Source organism: Sus scrofa, chromosome 1 (assembly GCF_000003025.6).
Source record: "Sus scrofa isolate TJ Tabasco breed Duroc chromosome 1, Sscrofa11.1, whole genome shotgun sequence".
Taxonomy (NCBI): Eukaryota; Metazoa; Chordata; class Mammalia; order Artiodactyla; family Suidae; genus Sus; species Sus scrofa.
Genome location: NC_010443.5, coordinates 7,325,204 through 7,338,478, shown reverse-complemented (window position 1 = coordinate 7,338,478; position 13,275 = coordinate 7,325,204).

Here is a 13,275-nt window from a genome sequence, read left to right as displayed (position 1 = left end):
GCGCCACGACAGGAACTCCCTCCGTGCAGGTCTTGAGAGCCAACCACTGAGATGCACGAAGTAAGTGCAGACAAGAGGGCCAGGGTGGAGCGCAGAGGGCGACCCCAGGGTGAAAGGCTCCCTCACGGTCTCGCTCCCTAAGGCACAGAGTGACCGTAAAAGCAGCAGCGTCATGTCCCTTTAGAAAGAGGCCGGGTTTGGGGAATGAGCTGGTGGTGATTCTGGTGCCTCTTCTACCATCTGCTGACCTAATGGCCGGGATCAAGCAAGTCCCTGAGCTGCGTGAGCCCCGTGTCCTCCTAACACCCACCGTGCCTTGTGAGGGTGCCGTGAGAAGAGTGTGCAAAGTGTGGACCAGCTCCAGGCTCAGGCCAGACGGCACCACTGCGGGGTGTCACCCAGCCTCCCGCCCTTGGGTCCCCACATCTGCAGGGAAACCCCCAGTCGGTCTCCAGCTGGAGGAGGAAGGAAAGCCATGCATGCAGCTCGCTCCCTGCATCTGGCTGCTAAGGGCAACGTGGCCTATTGTCCCTCCCACCTCTGCCTCCTCCTGCAGGTGAAGGTTCAATGTCAGGTTTTGAGATGTCAGTGGAACAAAAGAGAAGCCAGCCGCATTGATCTTTTAGAAGGGTCTCCTTTAGAAGGGATGCCAGAGGGTACACTCGTCTGGGTTAACTTTGCCTATAACTGAAATTCCCCAAATATCAGAGGCTTAAACAAGATAAACGTTCTTTCTTATATTCAAGAAGTTTGAGGAGGCTTGCCTGGCGCTGGTTGATGGTTTGGGGGCAGGTCCAGGGACCGCCGTCTCATTGCTCTGCTGGGCAGGGCCTCCCAGGTCCCAGGTGGCCGCTGGCGCTGCTCGTTGCCACATTGCAGGAGCCATGCTTTAACGACACTTCCTGGAAGAAGGGGGACTTCAGATAAAAACTAAGTCCGAGAAAAATAAGTTTGCTTTGCTCACACATTTGAACTTTGTGGCCTGAGAACTTGTGGAATCATGCAGTCAATACGCATGGGTCTGCAGCTTAGCGGTTTCCCATCTGCGGCCCCATGGGTCTGATTCTTTTTAATGACTGCGTTGTGATGCACTGAGCAACACAGGTTATTCAGGAGTTCCCTGGTGGCCTAGGTGGTTAAGAACCCGTGTTGTCACGGCAGTGGCCTGGGTCACGCTGTGACTCGGGTTCTATCCCTGGCCTGGCCCAGAAACTTCCACGTGTCGCCGATGTGGACCAAAAAAAAAAAAAAAAAAAAAAAAAAGAAGCTATTCAACCATTTCCTTTTCTGTTCCCAGAATTTGGTCCTCTTCACTGGAAATTAAATGATGGTTTTTGGGTGTTGTTGTTGGCTCTCCTGCCCCATCTCATTTGTCACATCCCCCTGCTGGCTCTCCAGAGGACTGTCAGGATGGAAGCCCAGCTCCATCCCCTGGCCAGGCTTTCCCTCCAGGACGGGGCCAATAGGCTCCAGCACGGGTCCACGCTCCGTTGTCCCCCACAAGCCTTTCGCAAGCTCCATTCTAGCACCTCTGTCTTGCGTTTGTCAGAAGGGCCGAATGGTGCCAGATCTCTCTGCCCTTCAAGCATTGTGCTTATGAAACACATTTTTCTTGCTGATTCAAGTCCTCTTTGTCTCATTATACGAATTTACCTTGTTCTCTCTCTTTTTATGTATGTATATGCCTATGTGTAAATAATGACGTCTCACACTGGGTGTTACATTACATATAAAATCATCCCAAACACACATGACTGCATACGAAGTTTCTCAGTGGGTACAGTTCCCAAACATCTCAGTTAATATCTTCTGTCTGAACTGAGTAGCTCCCCTCCCACCAGGTGCTATAGTTGTCCCTCAAAAGCAGCAGAGCTTGTCTGCTCTGCTGCCCCTCGAGGATGTGCAGTCAGGGGACCTCTGCCTGCCTCTAATGCTGCTGTCCCTTTGCGGAGTGACATAGTAGATCTCAGGGACCAAAGTGGCCTTCTGTTTGCAAGTATGCCCCACCCAGGACCTTTTGGGAATGAAAGTGGGATGGGGAAGGGGACAAGGGAACAGTCCCGGGAAGGGTTGCTGTGACTGGGCTGGAGACAAGAAAAGTCACCATTTGAAAGTGTGAGGATATGTTTTTGCCAAAAAGCAGAGACTGTCAGAGATGACCACGGTCGTGTTGAAAAGACAAAGATGCCTGGTGGTCCTGTCGTGGCTCAGGGGTTAACGAACCCGACTAGTATCCATGAGATGAGTTTGATCCTTGGCCTTCCTCAGTGGATTAAGGATCCGGCGTTGCCGTGAGCTGTGGTGTAGGCCGTCAGCTGTGGCTCTGATTCTACCCCTAGCCTGGGAACCTCCATATGCTGTGGGTGTGGCCCCAGAAAGACAATTTAAAAAAAAAAAAAACAGACCCCACAAAGATGCCTAAATATGGAGGGTTTGTAATGGCCAAGCAGGGACAATTTTAACATCATAAAAATAGTCATCAGAGTTGATTGGAACAAGCTGAGACTCTAAAGAAAGTCACAAGTCCGTGATAATCCTGAAAAGGAACAAATAATAGGAACCGTGCCAAGGAAAAAGTGCACATGAGTTTCTAATAAAGGTTATGAGGCATTCTGTTAACTGTTCAACACAACGAATGTGAGTTTGCGACTCATGTTTAGAGTAACACCAAGGTTAATGAGCATGATAAGAAACAGACATAGATGGAATGAAGGCATGCTTGAAATATAGAATGTCTGTGGTTTGATCATTTTAATTTAAAATACGTTGGCCAGCCAGAATTAAACTGACTTGGAAACCAAGGTCAAATCTTTCAGGGACTCAATCCAAGTTGAAGACAGTAGGTTAGGAATGCAGGCGGATGTAGACCTGCTTGGTCCATGTGGGAAAAGATGCCCCGAGCAGGGGTGGAGGGCTGGCAGGTGGAGAGGGATGACAGAGGCTCATGCGTGTTGCCCCCATTGTGAACCACGGTGCCAACGGGTAGCCGCTGCCCTTGGCCCCACTGCCCAGCAAGCCATGAAGTTGTGCCTTGGGCAGAGACAGTCACAGAATCATCACCATTGCAGAATAAAAAAATAAATAAAATTTCGACATGAGACAATGTCTTAATTCATACTCAACATTGGAAATTATTATTATACTCTAATAGTAGCTAGAGTCCACCTTGCAGGTGGCACTGCGCAGTCCATGCCAGAAGCTTGAAAAACCCTGAAATGCTTACGGGTGTGGGGTCTCCCCACATCCTGCTACAGTGGACGTAGGAGGGTAAGACAGGTGCTAGTCAGACCATGACTGGGCTGCAGCCCAGAGAGACCTGGGGAAGCCCACCTCCGTGGGACTGCCCGGCCCCCCAGGGAGGAGAAAGTACAAACTGTTGCCTTCATTATCAAATTGGAAGACAGCAATCAGACTCTGGCACTTAAAACAATGTATATTCTTCTTCTTCTCCTTGTGTTGTTCTTCTTTCTCTTCTCCTTCTTCTTTCTTCCTCCTCCTCCTTTTTCTTCTTCTTCTCTCTCTCTCTGAAAATTTGAGGGAATCCCTCGATAATCCACTACGTACAAATAGCCAAAAGGATAATAGGGGACGGGGTGGAGTAAGGGGAAAAACCTATGACTCAATTCTCAGGCATGGAGCCATATTGCCTGGGGATCTGGGGACTAAAACGGGTGATGCACTGTCATTTGGAATCGGGAGCTTCTCGAAGATTTTTCCTTTTGCAGTGTGGTGCCTGTGGACCAGCTCCCCCTGACAGGGATGTGATCAAAGCTGGAGACACCACCCACTGCTCTGACCTCTGGTGTCCCGGGTCTCAAACCACAGGCTGCCGTCTAGGGTGAAAGACAGACTTCCAGAACCAATGGGACGGTTGGAGGAGAGGGAGATGTCGCGTCCTGGATGCTCAGGGGTCCTTAGGACGGACCACCAGGTGAGGATCCTTGGGTTCTTGCCGGAAAGAATTCAAGAGCAAGCCGAAGGAAAGAGAAATCAAGTTCATTTAGAGGGATACACACTCTGTAGGCAGAGAATGAGGACCATCTCAGGAAGCGGGAGCGGCCCCAGGGCATGGGGTCTAGGCTCTCCTGGGCTAAGTCATTTCATAAGCGGATGACCAGGAGGAATATCCTGCTATTTCAGGGAAGGGTGGGGATTTCTCAGAAATTGGGTCTCTGCCCACATTCTGGCCTTTTACAGCCCACCTTGGGACTGTCATGGCATCAGGGGGAGTGATTTTTAGGCAGTGGGCACACTGTTTTATTGTGTGCCTCTAATGGGAGCAACAGCTCAGGGGCCACATCTGTTCTCATAATTTTCCAATCCCCACGCAGAAGGCTGAAAACGATGCAGGTAATATTGAGATATTGTTGGGGTGTCACATTTAGTCAGGAAAGATGAGTGGGTGTCCTAGACTCTTGATGCTGGGACATTTCCATTCCATTGTGAGCAAAAACATCAAAGAACAGTCTGGTCAGGGAAGGGGGCAAATCTGCTTTGCAGCCAATGCAAACTCTTCTAATGTCCACTTGTCTGTACCCCCAAAATTTGAAGAGTGACCCATCCATCCTGAGTGTGTGTGACCATGTTGTGACCTTCTATTTAATAGCGAGCAAAATGCTCCAGGAAGCTGTCTTAGCTTCTGCTAATAATGGGGAGAAATGTAGATTTCATATTCAAAAATGGAATAAGCAGAGAAACTACCACCAAATGTTAGAAAGATTTAGGCGTTCAAGACAAAGTGACAAAGATTTGAATGTTCAAGACAAGGTGACATAGCACATGATTCCTTTTAAAAGAGTTCCCTCCACCAAAAAAAGGAGAAAAATTAAGAAAATCTTGAATTCACATCCTCTCCCAGTTTCTAGAAGATAAGGAAATCATGAAAAAATTGTTCATAGGTTTACTACTTTTAGAGGAAAAAAATTGGGAACAGCTACAGAGACAACAAAAGGCACAAGAATACTACGGAAAACCAAAGGAGTGGATTAGGAGGTGAGCTCGAGGACTTTTGCCAGAACGAAGAGAACCGTGGCAACAGTGAGGCTGATGAATAAAAAGATAAAAGTCAAGGAAAGCAGATGCCTTAAATGCAATATGCCCATGTAGAAGATTCGAGATTAAACTGCCTCGTGTTTTATCCCGAAGCTTCAGGCCTCATCTGGGTTCCACTGAAAGCAGAGGAGTGCTTTGCTCTGGAGTGGAATCTGGGGGAAGCTGGGAATACGGGGAGAGGAGGTGAGTGAGATGCAGAGCTCCTTCCGTGGGGCAGAGATGCAGGGACACCCAGAATTACTGGATCAAGACAAAGGCCTTCCAACTGAATCACACCAAAGATACCCCTCAAGTGTGGAGACAGCCCTGAATACCCCTAGACTCAATACCCTCCACTGTACATCAGACACATTCGGGTTGAATTATCTACACGTGGGAAATAAAACCACTTAAAACACTAGAAAATGATGTAGGTTAATATTTGAGTAATTTCAGTTTGGGCAAGACCTTGAAACATAATGCCAATCAAGAACTGCAAAGGATGGAGTTCCCATCAGGGCGAAGCGAAAACAAATCTGAAGAGTATCCATGAGGATGTGGTTTGATCCCCGGCCTCACTCAGTGGGTTAAGGATCTGGTGTTGCTGTGAGCTGTGGTGTAGGTTGCAGACCGGCTAGGATCCCACGTGGCTGTGGCTCTGGTGTAGACCGATGGCTGCAGCTCTGGTTAGACCCCTAGCCTGGGAACCTCCATATGCTGGGGGTGCAGGCCTAAAAAGCAAAAAAAAGAAAACCCCAAGCCAAACCTAAAAGCCAATGATCAATCCTAAGACACACTTTGAGGATTCCCTGCCAATCAGTGGGTTAATACATATAAAATGTTTTTACCTCTTAATAAGGAGAGGCACATTATCCCCAAAGGAAAATGGGCAAAGGGCAAAAACAGGCACATCGCCGTGAAAAGAAAATTGCCAAGAAACACAAAAACGTGTTCCACCTCATTGCTCAAGAAATGGGTAGAAGAGTCACGAGGGACGATCGTTTGCTGCTCACTTTGAAAAACTGCCTGTGTAAGTGGTGCGTGTGCATGTGTGTGTGTGTGTGTGCGAATGTGATGAGAGAGAGAGGAGAGGGGAGAGGAGAGATGGAGACAGGGGAGGCACCCTCTCCGGTGTGTTGGTAGAATTAATGTGCAACACATTCTGAAGGACAATTTGATACACGCAGCAAAGTCTTTAAATGTACATCTGAACCTAGTCAACAGAAAAATCTCTATTCTCTATATGAGCCCTGCCCATAACCATTCTGTTTTTTTTTTTTTTAAAAGGTTAAGAGTGTTTATTTTATTTAATTTATTTTTTAAGTCTTTTTAGGGCCGCACCCGCGGCACATGGAGGTTCCCAGGCTAGGGGTCAAATTGGAGCTACTGCTGCTGGCCTACACCACAGCCACATCAACGTGGGATCTGAGCCACGTCTGTGACCTACACCACAGCTCATGGCCACACCGGATCCTTAACCCACTGAGTGAGGCCAGGGATTGAACCTGCATCCTCATGGATACTAGTCGGGTTCCATAACCTCTGAGCCACGGTGGGAACTCCCCCCAACAGACTATTGCAGAGACCTGAGCGGATCTCCCCGTGCCGTACAGTAGGTCCTCGTCCCTCCTTCCTTCCTCAGCCTGCCTGCAGATGCAACACGAAGTAACAGCAGAAAAGTCTCTCTCTCTCTCCTCCCCTCTCTCTGTCCTCATGTCTTTTGTCGTGTGCTCTCTTATCTCCCATGGCACAATGACTTTCCTAGTTTGATCTGTTGGCCAACCCTGTTTCATCAGTTTCATGAGACTTTGCTTCATTAAGGCCACGTGGTCTTAATCAATGCCCCTTCTCCAGGATGCCCGAGAAAGGGTCGTGCCACTAGCTGAAGCTGGCCAAATTCTCTGGCACCAAACCGAAAGCGGAGGGGGACTCTCTTCTTGAGAAAACGTTTGCCTTTGTCCTCTCGTTAAGTTAATTACTAACTACTCCTGCTGCTCTTCACGTGGCCCAGCGTTCTCTTCCCCGGGAAGAGAGAAAACCATTATTTCAAAATGTGTCTGAGCTGAGCTAAGATCATCAGTGTCTGACCCTGGGCAGTCACGTCCCCCTTGGGACAACTAGAGACAGCCAGGCTCGGCTTTGGAGGAGTCCCCCGAAAATGCCTGTAGACACGTCCTTTGAAGACCCAGAAATGGACATTTTTCCGGCCTCCCAACTCAGCGTGGCTCAGAGAAAAAAGCAGCCTGCGTTGTCAGCCGTGGGAAAGCATTTCTGCACACTTTGTGTCAACCCATGTTGGCAGGGGACCTACACAGGGCCTGTGGCAGTGCGTGCAGCTTTGGGACTCTCCCCTGGTTAAGTCCTGCATGTGAGGGTGCCGGCCAGGGGACAGGGGACATGGACATGGGACGAGGTGATGTGGGCAACGCTTCCCAGGTGAGAGCAGCCTCCTGGACAAGGGTAAGCCCACGTCATAGTTGTTTCTGAGCGTTGATGCTTAGAGTCAAAATGGCTTATGCACAAAGATCATTGCAAAACACACATTTACACAAATAATACCATAAAATAAAATTAGAGCAACATGTTTGTGCTTCTGTGAGTATGAATAGTAAGCCGAAGGAAAATACGATTTATTACAGTATTTCCTCTATAGAGGTCTCTGCCTTTTCCAGAGTGTGTTTCTTGATGACACGAAATGAGCCCCAGGCCTGTGGGCTATTACGTGGAGAGGCCGGAGTTCCGTTGTCATTAAGACAGTAACCACTGGGGAGTTCCCGCTGTAGCTCAGGGTAACAAACCCGACTCGTATCCAAGGCCTGGCTCAGTGGATTAAGGATCCGGCGTTGCCATGAACTGTGGTGTAGGTCGAAGACTCGGCTTGGATCCCGTGTTGCTGTGGCTGTGGTGTAGGCGGGCAGCTGCAGCTCCGATTCGACCCCTAGCCTGGGAACTTCCATATGCCACGGGTGCGGCCCTAAAAAGCAAAACAAACCAACAAACCCCGAGACAGTAGCCACTGTGTGTATTTCACCACAATGAAAAGAAACTGTGTCCAGTAAATGGACCGAAGCACGCAGGTGCGTTTCGCCCCACCTGGCAAGGGAGTTTCAAGCAACTGGTGGAGTTAGCCCCCTCCCCCCAACCTTGAACTCCCCTCTGGTTGGTTCCCATCCCCCTGCAGATCCCAGGGGAAGCCCGCCTGGGCTCCCAGACAAGGCCTGGTCACCCTGTGGCTTCTCCTTCTGGGCTGCCACCTTTGAGCGGGCTGTGTCAATGCCTGTACTGGGAGAGTCACCCACCGTCTTATTCTAACTCCTTGTTGAAAGCTTTCGTTTCTGCTGCCGCATGAATTCCATGACCCAGGAATCACATCTTTTTCTTTTTGGGCTCTGCCCTTGGCCTGTGGAAATTCCTGAGCTGGAGAGTCACAACAGAGACCTCAGCCACAGCAGTGAAAACTCGGGATCCTTAACCCACCGAGCCACCAGGGAACTCGCAGGAATAGCACCTTCTAGATCCATGCTGACTTTCTATATCTCATACAGGACATACACACAGACAACACTTCATTAATAGTGGTCAAATAAACACTACTGTGAATGTCAATTAGCTGCTTACTTTTGCTTGACCCCATAGATTTTAATCCTTTTTTTGTTTATTGTAAGTGGCAGAGAATTTTCAGTAAGGCCTAGAGACAGCATTGAGAGGAACAATTCTAAAACCAGAAGCTCTTAAAATTATTCACGGCAGGGAGTTCCCACTGCAGTTTATTCAGTTAAGAATCTGACTGTAGAAGCTACGCTGCTGTTGGAGGAGCAGGTTTGATCCCTGGCCCGGCAGAGCTGTGGGTTAAAAGCTATGGCCTCGTCGCAGCTGCAGTGTAGGTCACAGCTGTGGCTCAGGTTCAGTTCCTGGCCTGGGAACTTCCATATGCTATGGGTGCCATCACAAAAAAAATTATTCGTGGTAAATCCCATTTAGCTACTCTTGGTGCTGCCAGAATCCCCAGCTTTCATCTCTTGTAGGTTCTGGTGGTTTGTAAGCACTGGTCCTGCTGGGTTCCGTCTAGGCTTCCCAGGACCTAAATAAATAGGAGATGAAGATGAATGTCCTTCCAGATGTTTTATTACAGTGTCTTTCTCCAAGACAAGGAAAAGCTCCATCACTGGACTGTGTCATAGCCAACGGTAGATTGTCTTGACCTAGACTGGACTGTGTAATAGCCAGTGGTAGATTATTTTGACCCAGATTGATCCGCAGAGGGTGCCACGGAATCTGGGGTTCACCAAGGTCTGGAGATGGAAGAGAATTTATGTTTCTCCCTGTGCCTCTCGTAGCTACTCCAGCTGAGCCTGTCCTGATGACAGGCTAGCCACAGACGAGCCCCACAATACATCAAATATTTAAGGGAGTTTATCTCCTTGTGGCTTTAACCCCAGAATCAGCATCAGAATAATTATTAATTTAGTTAATTAAAGCTGGCTTTAAACTTTGGCTTAAAACTTGATTGGTTAATGCTTAATTTTTTACAGTTCTGAGGCTAGTGACAAACACACTTGCCCTCTGGGTTAATCTCGTTGACAGAGGTTGGCTGTAACATGTGCAGACTTTCTCTCCATCCTAAATACTAGAATTTTGTGCTTTTTTTTTTCTGTCTTTTTGTCTTTTTAGGGTCTCCCCCCGAGGCATATGGAGGTTCCCAGGCTAGGGGTCCAATCAGAGCTGTAGATGCCAGCCTACGCCACAGCCACGGCAATGTGGGATCCGAGACGAGTCTTCAACCTACACCGAAGCTCACAGCAACGCCGGATCCTTAACCCACTGAGCAAGGCCAGGGATCGAACTGCCAACCACATGGTTCCTAGTCAGATTCATTAACCACTGTACCACGACGGGAATTCCGAGAATTTTTTTTTTTTTTTAAAAAAACCAAAAAATTTGTTTAAGTACATCAAAAAATTTTAAGTATGTCAAAGAAAGAAGACATCTATTCTAAGTCACTTTCAAGTAATTATTCCTGGATTTTTAGTATCATCACTTGATTTGAATGAATGAAAACCAAGAGTTCATTTAACTTGATTGCTTTCCAATTTTTAAGGATTATTGGGTCCACTGAATTAACAGTGATTCCTCACATGTCAGAAGAGCTTGAATCTTCAATAACCAAAGAAACTTCAAGTTTCTTTGTGCTTGTACTTTTTTTCCCCAGATAAATATTTATTAAGTTACTGTAGTTTATTTGCTTTCCTAGAATAGGAACTTGCAAGATTTTTCCTTGACTACTAACTAGCTTGAGTAGCACTATAATTGTCTTTTATCCTGGCAAAGATAAAGTGCATTTTACTTCAATGACATTGAGTAGCAGCTACTTGCTACAATTACTGAATCAAATTTGGTGGAGAAAGATTCAGATTTAGTTATAAATACAATTACATGTAAGTTACAAAGTATACAACCTAAAAAATCATCCTTCAGGATTTAAAACCCCAAGAGATGAATTACAATGGAAAGATTTATTTTGTAAGTGATAGAAATATCGAATTAAAACCCAAAGTAGAAACCCTGGTGTTTCTAAAAGGTCTTATATGTTTTAGTCTTGTTTCCTGAAGGATTTCTTTAAAGTACTCCAACCTGTTTTTATGGTTTCTTGCTGTCTTGGGTACAAAAATTATTGCATGGTGCTCTAAGGTACTGATGGCCTCAGGACCCCGAGACCTGCTCCTGGACATTGGGACATCTGTGATGTCCCTGCGTGAAGCGTCCGGGGGTTGCCAAGCATGTGGGGTTCGTTTCTAGTGTGTTTGTTTTCTTAGAAGGTTACAGGTTAAGTTTCATTGCTGCATGCTTCTTAAATGCCAGTTTACCCTCTGGCCCCATATCTAATTGTCATCTTTTTTGTCTTCCCTCGATCTCTCCCTCTCATCTGTGCCCTCCTCTCAGCCCCGCCCAGGCCAGCACTGGGTGGCCCTGTGCCTCCTGCTGCCCATTCCATTTCCCTGCCTGACTCTCTGCCCACAGGGTCAAGGCCATGTCCCCCAGCAGCTCTGCCTGCCTCTCCCCACCCTATATACATGCTGAATCCCAACCACAGAGGGTCTCGCCCCCAAACTTCCAGTATCTGCATGGAACACACTTTTCTCCTTTGTCTACAGATTCCTAGAATTGGGGTGAAGTGTCAGCCCCCCAAGGGACCGATCCCCACTCGGCCGGCGGGATCAGCTCTGACGTTGGGAGCCGGGCACTTCCTCCCCGTTTTCCCAGGTGCACGCTGGGCTGTCATTACGTGGTTATTTCCTCCATCCCCTGGTGACATCAAAGCCCACATCCATCCTGTGCATCTTGTCCTGATGCCTGGCGGGAAGCTGGCACTATTAATCGGTGGTCCATAAGCGCGGAGGAGAGAGACAGCACCCTCCATGCCGTGGTTCGGGTAGAGGGACCTCGCAGGCACGATGCAGTCCTAGTTACAGCACCTGCTTGCTGTGTTTGAACGGGGCGCCTGCAGGAACTGTGAGCTCCAAAGCTCGGGATCTGGGGAGCTTGTTCCTCCAGCGGTCCCCAACCTTGCCGTTCTTGGCCCAACATGAAAATTGCCACTGACCATCTGTTTTGGGGGAAATACTTCGTGACATTTCTCAAGTGTTCCTGGGGGTAAGAGACGGCTTGGAAAATGTGCACGCAAGACATGAATGTGGCCCTTGCAGAATTCTTCTTACCAAAATCTAAAGATGATGAGCATTATTATTATTTTTTTTTGTCTTTTTGCCATTTCTTGGGCCGCTCCCGCGGCATATGGAGGTTCCCAGGCTAGGGGTCAAATTAGAGCTGTAGCCGCCGGGCTACACCACAGACACAGCAACACAGGATCCGAGCAGCATCTGCAACCTACACCACACCTCACGGCAACGCCGGATCCCTAACCCACTGAACAAGGCCAGGGATCGACCCCACAAACTCATGGTTCCCAGTCGGATTTGGTAACCACTGCGCCACGACGGGAACTCCCAATGGTGAGCATTATTGTCATGGGCAGTAAAGCCTCAGTGAGAAGCACTGACTCCAGGAACCCTCAGGCCGTCTAAATGGATGGCTGCAGCCAGGAATGGAGCTCTGGGCTCGAGCCACTGACCTGAGAATCCCTGCCGGCACCTGGTGTCGGACTCACTGCTTTGTAGGAGGTTCCGGGCACAGGAGCACTGAAGGGTGGAAGGCTCAACAGCACCGGGGCGGAGACCCACAGCACAGCCAGACTGGTTTCCAGGATTAATGTTCTCTGCCCTGCAGGTGGCTCCGCAGCCGAGTCCTGAGGTTCTGGGTCACGGAGAGCATCTCTTTCAATGAGGGGCCGGAGGGCACACTGCTTGGCATCAAAGATGCTGCATCACCAGAGGAGTGGGGGTGGGGAGGGAGGGGAGGCAGCCCAGGGCCATGGGAACCCGGAACGTGGCGCCTCAATTTTCCCAGGACCAGTCGTGACAGAGGCGGTGTCCTTGTGTCCTTGGCTTTGAAGCAAAGCACTCCTGATGCAGATTTGCTGGACTCCAGGCTTGGGAGGGACGCAGAAGGCGGGCGCATTAACATCACATGAACCCGAAAATTAGAGCAGCTGTGGGCGAGGACACCCCTTACTCCATGTCTTCCTGCCTTAGGGAAATTGTTGCTGGAGTTCCCTGGTGGCCTATCCATTAAAGATCTGGGGTTGTCACTGCGGTGGTGTAGCTTTGATCCCTGGCCTGGGTATGGCCAAAAAGAGAGTAAGGAAAAAAAGGAAAAAAAGGAAGGAAGGAAGGAAGGAAGGAAGGAAGGAAGGAAGGAAGAAAGAAAGAAAGAAAGAAAGAAAGAAAGAAAGAAAGAAAGAAAGAAAGAAAGAATGAAAGAAAGAAAGAAAGAAAGAAAGAAAGAAAAAGAAGGAAGGAGGGAGGGAGGAAGGAAAGAGTTGCCAGAGACATCTAAACGTGAACTTGAGCCCAAGACCCATTTGTTCAATGGCATAGAACTTAAGGCACTCTGGCTCAGTTTCAGAGTCCTGGTTAATCATGGATCTTGTGCTAAGATCTGCCAATCAGGGAAAAGGGAAGGGAGTTTTATTCTCGGGGTTTGGTCAGGGTAGTAGGGTTTTATACACATCATCCTTTTCATGGAGGCTTGCAGAGAGAAATAAGGAAATTTCTGTTTTATTTAAAATAACAGCATTGGCATTCCTGTTGTGGCTCAGCCGGTCATGAACCCAACAGTATCCATGAG